Raw genomic sequence first — 16281 nt, 5'->3', positions numbered from 1 at the left:
TCTCAGCAGTAAGCAACGTGTACATTAATATTTTTTGCAAAGGTTTAATCAGTTCATGGTTAGGTAAAAATGTGTGAGAAACTTTTAAAAACCACAGTCATGTAGGAACTTGTAACAGCAATGAAGAAGGGGAATGCTTAACTTTCTCTTATTGTCATTTTGTGTATAATATTTTTTACCTATTTACAGTATATGAAAGTATATGATAAATTATGTTACACAAGTCTTTTACTCTGAAATTTTTAGACAAGACAGTAAATCAAAGCAGATGTCCACGTTCAGAAGTACATGTACCATAGTCATTGCCACACATTAGCTCAACTCAAACCCATCTGTTCTCTCTCACATGTGCCCATCACAGTGTCGGGTGAGAGAGGGACATGACCCCTGGTCACTTCTACTCAATGCTCCTGACCACATCCTTTTGCTCAAGCAACCCAAAGGGGAGGCACGCTGAGCCAAAGGCTTCATCAGGTCAAATAACTGCTGATCTGGAACCAGTGTGACTCTCCTGGAGACAGATTCTAAAAGCACTGCCAAATTCAATTAAAGTGTGTGCTGTCAGACTGACTTTGAGACGGCTCATTCACTGCAAGCTGTGAGATGATCAACAGTGATCATTGATCAAAGATCCAGACAGAGCATGCGAGCTGACATTGAGAGTTATACTGTTCTTTTAATAAAGTGATTTTACACATCCTTTACAAATGTAATAACCTGCATCAATCAATCTTCTGCTAAAGTAATATGTTGGAACATAATTAGGCTGCATTAAAGTAGGTCTGGACCATATACCGTAGATTGTTTCTTATTTGCCTTAGATATGACCCATAGGATTGTTTAATGATTTAGGGCCCCTATGACAGCATGCGACACAATAGAAACCTTTCCTCTAAAGGTCTTGACACACCGGGACGTTTTTCGTGCGCGTTTATCGTCGGCATTTAACGTGACGTTTTTTTGCTTTCACACCCAGACGATTTTTACTGGCGCTGAGCCGAGTGAGGTGCAAATTCACCCCTGGACGTTAGATGGCGCTTAATACAAAACAGATTTATGCCGGTACACAAGGGGGCGCAGCGAAACTTTATGCTTCTGTTCTGACACTCACTTGTCACACAGAAGAAGAAAGCCACACGCTAGTCAATAACAAGTCATATGCTTGCTTTTAACAAAACATGGATATTACTAGTAGCAGCTCGATTTCTAACAGCAGCAACTATACAAAGACTACTTCAACTCACCATCAGGACTCACCATCAGCTACTTGACAGTATGATCATGTGAAACGTGATCTTCTCAGATAAAAGCAAACTGTGCATTCGTGTTATAGTCATTATAATTGCCATTTTGAAAACGGTGTGTTTATAATATATATATATTCTTTGTACAAACAATATCTCCGTGAACTTAAATACATTTGTTAAATCAAATCTATTTGATCAAATAATTCGATTCTATTATCAGCACTCTCCACATAAAATTAACTATTTTGATAGAACACGTTATATCAAAATTAAAGCTCTTTCACAAAATATAAGGTAATGGGTGATCCGATGTGTGTATTTTTAACTAATCTTTTACAAGCACTTTCTCTTGTTAACAATTTTCTCACATTTCCTCCCAAATGTATTGTATTTTGTGATTTGGCTAAAGAAGTAGGTATGTAGTTATTACAATAAAAGGTCAACAATACTGATGTACAAATATATGCATAGTGTCAAAATGGCACGTTATTTACAATTCGTTTTTTAATCAAACATTTATTTTTGTGAATGAACTGCAGTTTGCAATAACAATCAGAGACATGACAGTAACATCAAATAAAACAGGAGTCAGAAATGTTGGTCCAGAAAAGTCACAATGACTTTAGTGCAACTGAACGGTAGTGCAAATCAACATTTAGAAATTAGACATTTTCAAATGAATTTCTTAAATGTATAATCACTTAAAATACATAAGTAAAATGGTATATAATAAAAATTAATTTGTGTGAACAAGAACTGGCAGAGCTGTAGAGCAAAAAAGTCACAATGATAGAAGTCTAAGTGAACTGTAGTGCAAATGAGGAACTCCGACACCTTCATAAACCTCCACAGCCTCGATGCTTCCTTGTGTGTTTACCTGTTCCACGTGCTCCGCAAGACCATTTTGTGCTTGAGCGCCACCAAGTCGTGTTTTACTGGAACTTCAGCAGCACCAGGCACGTGAACAAAAGCGCCAATCTCATTGGTCGGCCAACTTTTAACGCGCCGCGTCAAACCAAAAAAACGTGTCCCACGCGTTTTTCTGAAAATGACACATTTGCGCCTCGCGCTTTTCGCGTGGGTGTGCGCACTCACATTGGCGCTCGTTCTTGAGTCACGAGACGTTAAACGTCGACGATAAACGCGCACGAAAAACGTCCCGGTGTGTAAAGACCTTAATGCGCCTTAAGAGTTTAATCTGCATGAAAATCTCTGATTCCTGTAGCTCAGTGGTAGAGCATTGTGTTAACAGGGTAAAGATCATGGGTTTGGTCCCAAGGAGCACAGATAACTATACCTTGAATGCCCTTTAAGTTGCTTTGAATAAAAGCTTAAAATGTATTAATGCAATTATAAATTTAGCAATTTAAATATTGGAGAAATGGTAAGGGATCATGTAAAAAGTTCACACTTTACGTTTAAATAAACGCGCATTTTGATTGGTATAGCAATTGTTAAACTTAGCATAGGTGTAGGCATAGATGAAGAATTGTGTTTGTGCTTGGGGGGCACCTACAGGCAAACAAGGGTACTGCAATACTTTAAGATTAGCGAGAGAGTGCGCTTCACGTTTTTTTTTAATTTGGTTCAAATTAATTAAAAGTTTTTTAGCCTCTGTTACTCTTTCTACCCATTAAAATGTTAAGATTATACAAATCAAAAATTAATTATCATATTTCTATTTCATCAATTGCTCAGATTAAATCATAACTGGCTTTGGTCTGGGAGGGGCGGGACCCCCCTGCTTCCCACCCCAACCAATGCCTGTGACTGTAGGTTGTAATAAAAAGCAATAAAGCTGACAGTTTCAAATTTACATTACAAAGCTCAGTCTTAAACTATGCTTTAAATGTAAATATATAAAACATGATTTTTCACCATGGCAACCTTGCATGCAATGTGAGACAACACTTGAAGTGTAATAAACAACTTGGATAAAGAAATGAAAAAGTTTAGATCTAGACTGAATCATCTGTAGTGATTGTGCTTTCTACTGAATGTAGTTTGGGCTTGAGGCACTAGGACCTGATCTGGATCTATATTGATTTTCTCTCTTCCCCCAGGACAGATGAGGTATTGAGTTCAGCTGAGGAGAGATCAGACAAAGGGCATGGATGAGACTCAGGAAGCAGTCACGACTTGCTTGACTGATTACTGCACTCTATATTTACATTGTTTTAGGCTGACTTCTCCAAATCTCTAGTGTTAAGAGGCCAAGAAGCAGTGACTTGATTCCTCTTCTGAGTTTCTAAATCCTAAGTACCTGTAACTTACTGACTTCTTTCAGTTCTTATAAGTTGTTTATTACAAAATACGTTCTTTAAAAAACAACTACAACAATTTATAGTCAAACTGGAGTAAATAATGAAACATTATGTTATTATGAAGATTTTGGGGCAACTGTACTGTTTCTTTTCCCTGAATTATAATAAGACACTGCCCCCTTGGGGTCAGAGTGTTAACAGCACTGGCATTCAAAAGTATGTAGTGCATAATAATACAGCATACATAATAGAATCTAATGGGTTTCCGCTTGGCATCAAAGACAACACAGTTCAATGCATCTTAAAAAGCAGCAAGTCTTATTTTTATTAAGTAAGATGAATTGTTGCAATAATATTTAGTAAATATTAAGTTAGTCATCTTTTTTATATGTGTTTTTATATTAGCAACACTAATATAATGCTAGGAGAGTCAGGCTTGTAAACTGAGAGTTGCCGGTTCGAGTCTTACGGCTGGCAGGTTGCGATTTAGGTGCCCTTGACCAAAGCACCTGGGGCAGTGCTCCCCAGGCCCTGCTGTGATAGCTGCCCACTGCTCCTGGTGTGTGTGTGTGTGTGTGTGTGTGTGTGTGTGTGTGTGTGAGTGTGTGTGTGTGTGTGTGTGTGTGTGTGTGTGTGTGTGTGTGTGTTCACTACTCACCAGATGGTGCAGAGGTCAAATTCCAAGTTACCATATATTGGTCACTCAGACATATGCCAAAAACATAAATATAAACCATTCAGAAAGTAACAGAAATCAAAAAATGTTTCATTAGCAACAGCTATTTACATATTTATTTAATGTGTTTTGTATGTGTTAATGTACAGAAACACTAAAGATAATGGCTGCATCGAAACCGTAAACTTTTTGACTATATTGTAGACGAAAGTAGTATGCTTGAAATCACAGTGCTCATTAAAGAGTACACTGTAAAAAATACTTTGTTGTCTTAAAATTTTTTGTTGAATCTACTCAGATTTACAAGTCATTTCAACTTACTATTATTTATCTTGACTAGAGATGAGTTGTTATATCTACAGGTGAGTTGTTATAACTTAAAAAATTAAGTTGACTTTTCTCAACTATATTTTATAGACGGTTTCATCGGACGCACGTGATACACGTCTGGATCCGAACCTTACTTCCGGTTTCGTTTTTTTAATGGTCTGACTAGTTACTAAACTGATCTCTTGAATGAATGCCTCGTCGAAAATAACAAATGGTTTGGTTTCCTAGGTAATCTATGTGTTGTTTTTTTGCTTGTTATATAAATAAACTACGTTTAAAGAACTTTGTTGTTATTTATTCTTAGCGGAGTTTACCGGAAATTACGTGCGGACCGCGACAGCTGCTTGTTTATGTTGTTACTGCTGAAACGGTCTATAAGTTGTAAAAACTCATCTTTGTTGACAAGACTTGTAAATCTGAGTTGATTCAACAAAATTTTTTAAAGCAGCAAATTATTTTTTACAGTGTAAGCAAACAGTACCCAGATGACATACTTCATCCGGCTGGACACTTTACTATCCCATGAGGCCACGGGAGTAGATTTGTTAATGGAAATGACGCAATGCAACTGATGCTGGTACGTCACATGACAACTTGGTGATTAATGTAAGAATTTCATTCATACTATACTGTTGAGTAGTAGTTCTCAAACCTTTTTTTTTTTGCCCCCCCAAGGACATATATGACAATCTGTGCCTCCCCCATCTTGGCATTGTAATGTTTAAAAAAATAATAGGAATTTGTGTAAAATTTAGACTTAAAACATCTCCGATCACACGCTGTAGAACATATTTTTTTAAACTCATTAAGTATTTACTTATTCAATATAAGTACCTACTTCAGAGAGTATGCAATTTGGGACGCAGCGGGTGTGTGTGACATTGATGCCGATTTGGTGCACCTTTTAAAGAATGAGGGTCAATGACATAATCAAGCTTATTTAAAAAATACATGGAGAAAAACATTTCACTGCAACACTTAAATAGCTTAAATCAAAGCACATTTATTCACCCTTATTTATATTACAATCACTGGTCAAATCTTCAGGGAGTCATCTTAGAGTGATTAATGAGTTTTATTGTAGATTGTGATGAGGTTAATAGCAGAGTGTCTCTAGTGCCGAAAAATAGATGCACTCTGATGAGTGGCCAAACATCTTCAGTAAATGAAAATAAACAGGTTTATGTTCCAGATTAAACAAGACATTGTCTGATGATGAGAAAAGAGAAGGCCATATAAATCATCAAGAGACTTAATTAGTGAAACTTAAAGATTCATAATGCAAATTAGGATAGGAAAAATAATGCTAAGAAATCTAACACATAATATGCAAAATCTAAACAAGCAATCTATGTTATATAACAAGAAATTCCTTATTCAACTTAAAATTTTAAGCTTAATCAACTTGATTTTATAATTCATTTAAACTTTCTTGACTTGTTAGGACTTGCTATATATTATCAAAATTAAAACTGAATTAGCTTAATTTAATTTTTATAATTTATAACAACTCCTTACTAGTCAAGAAAGTTAAAATACATTTTTTTAATCAACTTGAATTTACAATTAAAATGCACCAAGGAATTTTTACAATGTGGCATGACAATTCATTAACCCCTTACACAGCTTGCTTGCTTTATAGGAATAAATAGATGTGTGGAGGATGCAATATCCACATATACGAATTGCATTGAAGAATAGACTTCAGGAGGTTGACTTTATGGTTATTTTCATTACATATCATAAAATAATTCAGTGAATTTATTGTATTTGAGAGTTTGCAAATAAATGTTTTAATAAAACTGTGGCTATATTAAAGGATTTTAGTGTTTCACGTGTCGATATCGCAGCAGATATTTTAGCCTTACTAAAATTGAAATGGCCACTAAGAGGTGCTGTTGATCTTTATTTTTTTTTAGGTTTGGACACATCTAAATAAGAAAAGCACATCAGTGCATGTCAGCGGAGTAGGCAAAGGCCTTTAAAATGTTACCTGCCTTTTTTGTTAAAAGCCTAACTGTGTTACAGACACTCTAGATTAAACTTCAAATGCAGCTCAATTAGATGATGCCATCTAAAGCTCTACCCATGAAAAAGGAGTTATTTCCGACAATGAAAGCCACATTATTTGTCAAATCACATTCTGCATTTTGCATCTTAAAAAAATCATGTTTGCAGAGTCTTAAATCCTCAAAACTGGCAAAAATATATTGTAATCTCTCAACAGACACATTATGTCTCTATACAACACTGGCACTACACAAGCCCACAAGCTCGGTCCTGACCAGCACTACACCCACATTATCTTATTTACTACTGACGTCATTGCAGTCAATAATAATAATGATGATAATAAAAGCACATGCAGTCTGGAGAGATTAGGACCGGCCACAGACACACAATCAGCACCTTAGACATAAATGTCAGCAAGATGAAACGAAACGTTTTCCAGTTGTAAAGAAAAACGCTTACTGTGACCAAACAAGGCTCGAGTAACAGTGCTTATGATGTAACAGCGAAAATTCAGATTCTGCGCTCGACTGATCTAAGGACAGCCCTGTAAAGGGCATTATGGGAGCTCTGTCGTATGTGCTGTTAGAAAATGTAACTGTGTGAACCACTATCAAACAACACATTTATAAATACAGCTGTCGTGTGTTCTGTGGATGCACTGATTTTGGAAATGTTTGATTGGTTGTAAATCGAAAAGCATTTAAAGGTTTCCAAAATGGTCTTTGTCTGGCTGTGTGGTTTCACGGGGAAACTTTAACACCCAAAAAAAACATCTGTTATATTTTGATTATCAGTGCCAAAATCACCTACTCTTTACACCACAATGGGGTGGTATTGCATGTATGTTGTATCTCATATGAATAATACATTATTATGCCACTCTGATTTTAGCCCGTTCTGCCTAATGTGTTATTCCTTATAACGCTAACTGTAATTTTTATTATCTTTGCTCTCCTGAGCACTTCAGAAAGGTTTTATATATCATTGGCAGACCCCTTCCCCGCAAGCGTGCCATTGTGGTTCGCGTTTGAGAAGCAAACTTATCTAGCTGAATGAAATGAGCTGGCGGTAAGAGAGGGAATAGTGAATGTTTATCTTTGAGAGAGACTCCCACCAGGGATGTTATGCAGACGGGGAACTCGATGAGCTAAACTAAGCCGGGTTGCTGATGAAGTTTATGCGGTTTCAGCACGAATCGTACTTTTTATCTGTTTTTGTGCCTTTGCATTGAACTCTTCCACAAATTAATCTCAATAAGCACCTTATAAACCATTACGGGCTAAATTAGATTTTTTCTTTGCAACTGCGATTAGACCTTTTCTGGCAAAACGGGAAGTAAATAATCTCGTTTCATTTTCTTAATGTTTATAGAAATTGTAGTGTCACTGCATTTATTAAGACTAACTGTTCAACACTGTTATCTAACAATGTTTGTCTTTAATTTATTGGAAATGTGTTTTTATAACTTGAGAACAACTTGTCCCAAACTGCAGTACTGTAGCTTTCACCTAGTGGCAGTTTACAACTGGCAGCCCTGTTACACATTCTGCATTGTTTATTTTTATTGTCTGTCTGAATTTGAATAATATGTGGGTTTTAAACATCTTAAGAGAGATTACAAATTATAGGAAAGGGATATATTCCATGCTCACACAGCACATTTGTTTTAATCTACAAACCAACATGCATTTGGCAGAAACTTTTATCCAAAGTGACTTACAGTGCATTACAACTAAGGTATACATTTTTTTTATTTGTGGGTTGAAGTTTGAGTTGATTAGACATACAGTAAAGTAGCAATCACAATTTTGTTAAGGATAACCCCAAAAAGTTATTTCTATTATGGTCCTTGCTATACTGTGACAATGGGTGTATTTGGCATACCCTTCAGGCAATTTATTTTCATAAAACAACAATCAACACTAATACACAAACCATAAAATACAAAAACAAGATACAGCTCCTCTAAAATATTCTCTACATTTCTGCTAAATCCCACATAATCCTTTATAACCTTCATATCCAAGGGCAATTTATTCCATTCTTGTGTGCCTACACAAACGCCCTCTGGCCATACGAAGTCTTAAATCTACCAAAGTTAAGATCCATAACACTCTGTCTGGTACAATAACCATGCCTTTATTTAACCAGAGAAATAAAGCAGTTAAAATATACTGAAGCTTTATTTTTAATTATTTTTACAGGGGTGCGAACCCATGACCATTTGCACTTCTAAAGCAGTACTTTACTAGCCTGGGTGCCAGCCGATCTTAGCCCCGCCCACAACATTTTGAGAACGGGCAGATCGGTCTGGGGTTTCTGCGTTGAGGAGCTGCTATGCTAGACCCAAAGCTGGTCGAACCAATCAAATTGTTAGGGCGGGCTTTATACGATGATGGACAGATAATCAACAGTAACGTAATGAACCGCGTCACCAAAGAGCGCGTGTGTTGAATGACTGCCGCTGTAGAGTTCAGATGTGTGGATTCTGACATTGAGTCTGTTCTAAAAGATATCGACAGAGCATTGACTTTTAAAGAGGAACAGAGAAACGCGAGCAAGGTATTTGTTGATGTTTTTGCCGTCCTTCCTACGGGATTCGGCAAAAGTTGGTCGCAACTGAAATGGGTAACGTTATCACGGCGATGCAACTCTGCGTGCATGACGAGATGGATATAATTGAAGCCCAGAATCGTGGTTGCTGAATAAGTGGAGGGACATGCTAGGCTCCAATATTTTCAAGCGAACGTAATGGGTATCGTCGTGGATGAAGTTCACCTAACATACAAATGGTAAGAGATAGTCTTACTGTATGACTTAGTAAATACTTAATGTTGTGATATAAACGAAATGTTGTAAACATAGTAGGTGTTGATGTACATTCGCTAACTCAGACTTAGTATAATCACAATGTTAGTGTCATTGTAGCAAAATAACTAGCAGTTCGGTCAGGCTGCAAAAGACGCCTCACACCCCGTTGCTCTGATTGGTCATAGGTCTATCCAATTGAGTGCAGAGGCATTTTTCGGTTGAGACACACCTCATAACTATAGCTCAATTGAGCGGTATCAGACTCAAATTCTAACTAGAATTGAGTATGACAACGTCAGGCTAGTACTTTATCACTGAGCTATAAATTTTTTCCCCACCAGCGTTGCCAGCCAACGCCAGTGTTTTTAATGATTTTTACAAAAGTTTAATGTGTTCCAGAAAATGTTCTTCTTTAAATGTATAAACATAAAATATATCAAATGAAAAAAGAGACCCCCTGAAAAAACCTGTTTCAGCCTACCTTGATTATTTTTCTTTTATCACCTCTCAAATATGGGAATGTTTCTTCAAAAACACTAAATCTGGGATTATGGATTGCTGGAAATGTTCGTCAGGGAAGCGTTTTCTCTTAATTGACGAGATAACTCGTCAATTTCTTAACTCGTTCCCCGCCAGGCTTTTTTAAAAAGTTGCCCGCCAGCATTTTGTGATTTTTACAAAAGTGTCACAAAATGCCTTCCAGAAAATTTTTCTTCTAAAAATATATATAAACATACAAATATATCAAATGAAAGAACAGACCCCCTGCTTTCAAACAAATAATAATAAACAAACAAACAAAACGAGAAAAAAAAAAGTTTCATCCTATCTATATTTTTTCTTTTTTAGCAAAAAGGTGAAATTATTGCATTTTTGTGATGGAAATTTGTTAGAGATCAGATTTAGAAAGATTATCAAAGCATACAGGTAAAAAATTTAGCGTGTTTAAAATGAATTAAAAAAAATTATAAATTGGGTAAGTTCTAGTGGATAATCACAGTATTACAGATAAACATAAAAACTTATCAGGAGCATGCTTTTTCATGCAAATGTTTTCTCTTTATTGACGAGAAAACTCGTCAATGGTGGGGAAAGAGTTAAACTACAGTATTACAGCGTGCTCTGACTTCGTAGTTTAGTTTTATGCGTTTTCACCCAAACTTTTTGAAATATAAGGGTTTTTGACCTTCATCATATCATGAAAATCTTTCCATCAGTACTTCCATAAACCTATAAAATGTGAAAAAGAAAAACCCAGTAACTTAGTTTTGGTAAACCTTTCTCTGCAAGTATGTGAAAAAATAGGTCATTAAAATTTGGCTCCCAATCTGATGTCAAAAGGGGATCTTATTACAATAATACCGAGAGAGAGAGAGAGAGAGAGAGAGAGAGAGAGAGAGAGAGAGAGAGAGAGAGAGAGAGAGAGAGAGAGAGAGAGAGAGAGATTGTGTTTAAATTTTAACAAACCACCATCATGGCAATCAGTGTTTACATTTTGTCAGCTCATTTGCATTTAAAAGGACACACCCAAAAACAGCAAAGTTTTGCCTACACACCTACATAGTGGCAGTTTTAACATGCTATAAAAAATTCTCTATGGTATTTTGAGTTAAAACTTTGCATACTGAACATACTTTGGGGACACCAAAAAATTTATTTTACGTCTTAAAAAAGTCTTGTGAAATGTCCCACTTTAAGTAAGGAATAATTGACGACGGGCCGTTGACTTAAATAATGCACGCTCAGGGTGTTAATGCGGCATGACGCGAAGTCATGAATAATTTTTTTATAATTTAAGGACCGGAGTCAATTATTTCACTTATACCACGGTTATTACTGTACAAATATTGCCCTGGTGCCTATTTTTAAGACATTTTACAAGTTAGGCGTGTGGTTTAAAAAAAATCATTAACACCCATGGAACATTTCTCAGCCAATCAGAATACATCATTAAACAGCCCCATGGTATAAGACTATAAATTATATATTATATACTCACAAATGTTTTCCCATGTGTAGCAAAACTGTTGCTTGCCTCAACTGATTGGCAGTTTCCAGAATCAACAGCCCTCTTACCCATTCTGCATTTTGTAATATCAGGGTTTTTAACCTTCATAAGTTGGATTACAATTTATAGAAAAAGGATATATTCCAAACTTTTATGGAAGTTTATGTGTAGCACGCTTTTTAAACTACAATCCAATATGTCCCAATCTACAGTATAGCAGCTTTGCCCCTACTGAGTGGCAGTTTACACAATTGGTAACCCTGTTACCCACAGTGTTTCCCATACATTGATTTATTTGTGGTGGCCCACCCAGCCCCGCCGCTCCCATAACGCGCATCACGCGCTGTGCGTAGGGCACCAGGTGCTGAGAGGGCACCAAAATAATAGCCTAATGAAAAAAAATTATAATGCTGATATTATTTCATTAGCCTATAGAAATATTATTAGGCACTTTTTATCCATGTATATGTTACAAAAAAGGGGGAACGAGATAATGTAATTGCTCTAGTATAGAAAGTATGCCCCCCAGACTTTGATGGTCCGTGCAGGTTGATCGCGCGGGCGCCTGACCAGGGCCGGCGTCATGGGGGGGCATTCGCGGGCAGTGCCCCCCCGAACAGGTTGTTGTGCCCCCCCTACAAAGTTTTTATTCATTTAATATATATCAAGAATAATTAAAATAAATTAAACATTGAATGTTTCATGACTTGTAATGTAATCAAATGATGAAAATATAGTTGATATATGTTTTCTTTAATTAAAATAGACCAGTTTCTCTGATTGGATGTATTGCCGCGTCTCACCCGTCTTACGTCTTTAGCATATTTGTGACTTGATACTAGCAACGTGTTTTTTCGCGGCATTTTATGGATTGTGTAAAATATGAATATTAGAACATTTAGAACGAATCAGCACCGCCTGCTTCATCTGACTTCATGTAACACAGACTGGCTCAAACTCAGAGATTAGAGGTCGAGGTGGAATTTACAAATCTACAGGACACTGTTTTAAGGAAGTTTAATGTTCTTACACGCCGTCTTCAGCTATTTTAAAGGTAAGTTAGCGTTGTTTTAAATTACGTAAGCTTAAATGTGAAGTGCGGCTATAGACCGTTAACAGCATTACGACGTGATTATGGTAAAGCGGCTTTTTTAAAGCCAGGACGCGGTGTGCGCTGTGCCCATTCATTTCAATGGCTTGCGCCGCGCGAGGGCGGTTTGTTGTTGCGTCGAGTGAAGCGCGAGCGCACCGGAGCTCAGCTTGCGCTCACACCGCGGTCAAAGTTCAGTAGTTTTGCGCATAGTTTGTGGTCTTTTGCACTTTATACGGGAAATGAGCTGACAGTCTGTACCAGTTGTATGAGTGTGTGCTTGCTGTATTTATTAATTGTTTCTGCAAGTTATTGTTGCTATTGCGTGCCCCCCGTTGGAAGCCGAGTGCCCCCCTGTTAGTTATGGTCTGGCGCCGGCTCTGCGCCTGACGAAGTTTGACAGAGACTGTTTCTCAATCCGAAGGCTGCAGCCTCCAGAGGTCGCATTTCCAGGCTGCATACGTCATCAAAACATTTTTATTTCGTAATATTAACAATTATAAAATTGACTATTATTCTTAATTCATCGTAAAATGTTGTAATATGCTTATGACTTGCTAATGTTTACATTTACATTTACATTTAGTCATTTAGCAGACGCTTTTGTCCAAAGCGACTTACAAGTGAGGTAAACAATAGAAGCAATTATGGCAACATAAGACAGCAATACATAAGTGCACTGGAAATAGTCTCATCAAGTCCAACACAATATACATAGCCAAGGGTATGTTAGTAGTTTTTTTTTTTTTTTTTTTTTTTTTTTTTTTTAGATAAAGAGGAAGGTAGATAGAGAAAGAGATAAAGAGAAGGGTAACTAAATAAAGATAGTAAATCTGTAATTAGGAAGTTAGGTAATGGTGGAAGAGATGGGTTTTTAGCCGAGTCTTAAAGACAGCTACAGTGTCAGCTGATCGTGTCACGACCGGCAGATCATTCCACAGTTGTGGGACAGTTCCTGAGAAGGTATGCGTTAGTGTTTTCTTCCCTTTTTGAGATGGTACCACAAGTCGTCGCTCGGTGGCAGAGCGCAGTGATCGAGAGGGTACATAAGGCTCTATAAGCAAGCGAAGGTAAGGGGGTGCTGACCCAGTGGTGGTTTTAAAGGCCAGGAGCAGAGCCTTAAATTTGATGCGGGCTGCTATAGGAAGCCAGTGTAACTTGACAAAGAGAGGAGTGACGTGCGCCCTCTTTGGCTCATTGAAGACCACTCTTGCCGCTGCGTTCTGAATCATCTGTAAGGGTTTGGTCGTGCAGGCTGGAAGTCCTGCCAGTAGCGCATTGCAGTAGTCCAGCCTGGACAGGACAAGAGCTTGGACCAGGACCTGCGTAGCATGCTCATCTAGGAAAGGTCTAATTTTCCTAATATTGTAGAGGATGAATCTACAAGAGCGAGCGGTGCTGGCAACATGCTCCGTGAAGCTAAGCCGATCATCAATGACCACTCCCAGGTTTTTGGCCGTCTTGGAAGGCGTGATGGTCGAGGAACCTAGCTGAATGGAAAAGTTGTGCTGAATCTTTGGTTCGGATGATATGACAAGCAGTTCTGTCTTCGCAAGGTTAAGCTGGAGATGGTGATCCTTCATCCAGAGTGAGATGTCCCTCAGGCATGCCGAGATGCGGGCAGAAACCGTAGGATCATCAGGGTGGAACGACAAGTGGAGTTGAGTGTCGTCTGCATAGCAGTGGTAGGAAAAGCCATGTTTCCGAATGACAGAGCCCAGGGATGTCATGTATATCGAAAAGAGCAGCGGTCCAAGCACAGAGCCTTGAGGGACCCCGGTATCTAGACGTTGGGGTTCGGAGACGTCACCTCTCCAGGATACCCGAAATGACCTATCTGAGAGGTACGACTTGAACCATAAAAGCGCTGTGTCAGTGACACCCATAGACATGAGAGTCGACAGGAGGATGCGGTGATTGACGGTGTCAAAAGCTGCAGATAGATCCAGTAAGATCAGCACAGATGATTTGGAGGCTGCCCTTGCCTGCCTTAGGGCCTCAATGACTGATAGCAGCGCAGTCTCAGTGGAGTGACCACTTTTGAATCCAGACTGATTGCTATCCAGGAGGTTATTTTGTGTGAAGAAAGTGGAGAGCTGGTTGAACACAATGCGTTCAAGAGTCTTGGAAATGAAGGGAAGAAGAGAAACGGGTCTGTAGTTCTCTAGCATAGCAGGATTGAGAGTGGGTTTCTTCAGCAACGGGGTTATCCGGGCCTCTTTAAATGCTACAGGGAAGGTGCCAGTGGAAAGGGATGAATTGATAATGTGAGTGAGAGCAGGGATAACAGACGGAGAGATGGCCTGGAGGAGATGGGTGGGTATGGGATCTAGCGGGCAGGTAGTCGGATGATTAGAAGCCAAGACCTTGGAAACATCTGCTTCGGATAGGAGAGAGAAGGAGGGAAGGGAGCATGTCTCAGGGATTTGAGAATGCGCAAGAAGCGGCGGCTCGGAGAACTGACTGCTAATAGTTTTCGTTTTCTTCACAAAGAAGGAAGCAAAATCATCAGCCGTTAGGTCGGATGAAGGTGGAGGGGCAGGGGGACAAAGAAGGGTAGAGAAGGTCTTGAAGAGAGTGTGAGAGTCAGGTGAGTTGTTAATCTTTGAATGGTAGTATAGGGTCTTTGCAGAGGAGACATCCTTGGAGAAGGAGGCAAGAAGAGACTGATAGAGGCAGAGATCAGAAGGATCATTCGATCTGCGCCACTTCCTCTCTGTAGCCCTGAGTGTGGAGCGATGCTCACGGAGAACCTCAGTTAGCCAAGGAGCAGAAGGTGTGACCCGGGCCGGTCCAGATGTCAGAGGGCATAATGTGTCTTAGCAGGATGTAAGAGTGGAACAAAGTGTGTCAGTGGCATTGTCAGTATCTAACAGAGAGAGTTGGCTGGGAGCGGGCAGCGTGGAAACAATCGCAGAGGATAAGCGGGAGGGAGAGAGCGTGCGCAGGTTGCGCCTGAACGTGACCAATGGGGGATCGTATGTAGCGACAGGGGGAGTCAGGTCGAGGTCGAGAGTAATTAGGAAGTGATCAGATGTGTGAAGTGGGGTGACCTGGGTGTGGTAGGTGGAACAACAGCGTGTGTAGATAAGATCTAAAAGATTACCAGACCTGTGTGTTGGTGAAGTAGGGACTCGCTTGAGGTCAAACGACGCAGTCAGGGTGTTGAAGTCAGCTGCCTGTGGTTTCTCCAGGTGGATATTGAAGTCACCAAGTACTACTAAAGGAGTACCATCCTCAGGGAATGAAGACAGAAGTACGTCTAACTCCTCCAAGAAGTGTCCAAGTTGACCTGGGGGGCGATAGGTAATTGACTATTATTCTTAATTCATCGTAAAATGTTGTAATATGCTTATGACTTGCTAATGTAATGTTCAGTTAACTGAAATAAACCAGGCTTGATGACGTATGCAGCCTGCATATGCGACCTCGCGTAGGCTGCAGGCAGCCTTCGGATTGAGAAACGGCCAGTCAGCAACTTTTGGAAATGGCCCCGAAAAGACAGCAGGAGTCAGGATCGGAAAAAAGATGAAACTGCGGGATGATGCCCGTGCATCACTTGCAGGTAAGTCCATCATGTTTAATCATTCCTTAATAAAGGGAAATATGCATGGGCTGCAGCTGCTGCTAATCGTAATGCGCCTCGAACTTGCTGTGATGACATTAATGTTAGCAAACTATGTTGTTATAATTTATAACTTCAGTGCAAGCTAAATTGATATTTTACTGTAAAACATTACCTATGCATATGCATTTTACAAATAACTGACGGCAGCTGTTACTTTCTTTACGTTTCTTTAGATATTGAGCATTGTGGTTTATTTTGACGTGAGGGTGGTTAA

Source organism: Paramisgurnus dabryanus, chromosome 11 (genome assembly GCF_030506205.2).
Source record: "Paramisgurnus dabryanus chromosome 11, PD_genome_1.1, whole genome shotgun sequence".
NCBI classification, from domain to species: Eukaryota; Metazoa; Chordata; class Actinopteri; order Cypriniformes; family Cobitidae; genus Paramisgurnus; species Paramisgurnus dabryanus.
The sequence above is the reverse complement of the archived record's forward strand: the minus strand, read 5'-3'. Positions refer to the sequence as shown.